The sequence below is a fragment of the Austrofundulus limnaeus genome, unplaced genomic scaffold, assembly GCF_001266775.1.
Source record: "Austrofundulus limnaeus strain Quisiro unplaced genomic scaffold, Austrofundulus_limnaeus-1.0 Scaffold1, whole genome shotgun sequence".
Classification (NCBI taxonomy): Eukaryota; Metazoa; Chordata; class Actinopteri; order Cyprinodontiformes; family Rivulidae; genus Austrofundulus; species Austrofundulus limnaeus.
The window spans coordinates 10,078,945-10,080,580 of NW_013952403.1; the positions used below are offsets into that span (position 1 = coordinate 10,078,945).

Consider the following 1,636-nt stretch of genomic DNA (forward strand, 5'->3'; position numbering starts at 1 on the left):
TTCTGAGACAGTGAATTTTGGTTTTTCGTTTTGTTTTTTTTCCCCCAGTAAGAGGTTTTTATTTAATAGAATTTTTGGACCAAAAAAAAAAAAAAAAAAATCGCAATATATCGCCTTGTTTACAGTATTGAAATATATCGGGATATATCGTATCGTGACCCCCTCTGTCATGATATGTATCGTATCGCCAAATTCTTGCCAATACACAGCCCTACTAGGTATATGAGACCACCTGCCACTTCTAATGTTAAGCAAATAACTTCCTGGTCTAATAATACGTTTATACTGCAACAGTATATTTGGTTGTTTTATATACTTAGTACCATGCTGTGAATGCATTGCTGTATAAACACTGATTCAAAATACTGAAAGCATTATAATTACCCACACCTTAAAACTTCCCAGACATAACTTAAACCAAGTCAATGTAATTGACTTGAACCAACTCATGTCTTTTACTAACGACTTATAGAGAGCTACATTTTCTGAGCTATACAACCATCTGGTTTGGTTCCTCCACCTCCCAAGAATGAGCCAAACTACAGTGCATTGTCAGAACTGCAAAAATAATGATTGGATTGTAATCTGTCAACCCATCAGGAGATTTACATCTGCAGGGTGAGTAAGCAAAATGGCAAAATCATAACTGACCCCTCACATCCATTACCTCTTCCACAGACTTTCCACTGGAAGAGGCCTCAGGACCATCAAAACCAGAACAAGATGGCAGGCTAACAGCTTCTACCCCAGTACCGTGGCAATCCTCAACCACAGCAGACGCCTCACATTCTAGTTATAACTTACTCCACAACTATTAAATTAAAAAACAACCCACAAAACTGTAAACATAAAAAAGTACATTTTTTTCTAATCTGCACATGTTTGTTTGCACTGCTGTATATGTTCATATTCTGTTAAAAAGATTACCCACATCATCTGTAAATTCCTGTAAATTGTAGTTTGTGTTCATCTTTTAAATCTCTGTGTTGTCTTATTATGCGTCAAGTGGACACATGAACACTGTTTACAACTCATACTGGATGAAAAATAATGTAATATGCATTTTTTTGTTATAGTGAAGTTAATTAAGTACAGTCCTTTTATTTTAATGACTATGTCCTGCTGGAGTGTGACATGATTTGTTTGTGTACAAATTAATACGGTGTCAGAGTTTTATATATTTATACTTCTCATTCAACCACAATTAAATTCACTCTATCTAGGAGGCTCAGTTTATATGGATAGTATTTTTTTTACAATAACAAGCTGGAATGAAAACAAGCAAAAATTAAATAAAAGTAACAACTTTTTACTTTTTGCCTTTTTTAATGCAAGGAGTAAAAAGTACAGATATTTGTGTTAAAAAATGTAAGAAGTAGAAGTAAAAAGTAGGCTGAAAAATAATTACTCAAGTAAAGTAGAGATGCCCAAAAAATGTATTTAAGTACAGTAACAAAGTATTTGTACTACTTTACAACTCTTGTTTCTTCATATGACCCAGCCCAGGCCAACTAGCTTGACTGAAATTTCAAGATCCTGAGGACAAACCCCCTCCTTCTTCTTAGCAATCTGAGGGCTATTAGTGGCCTTTTGTACGACAAATTCCTGCAGGTAATCCAGACACACCCACCACGCC

General features: G+C 35.0%; 1 protein-coding gene across 1 annotated transcript in view; it reads right to left on the reverse strand.

The window, feature by feature from the left end:
- Nucleotides 1-1,636, reverse strand: part of uprt (uracil phosphoribosyltransferase (FUR1) homolog (S. cerevisiae)) — a 9,016-nt gene that overhangs the window by 6,368 nt on the left and 1,012 nt on the right. The gene's annotated exons all lie outside the window — the stretch shown is intronic.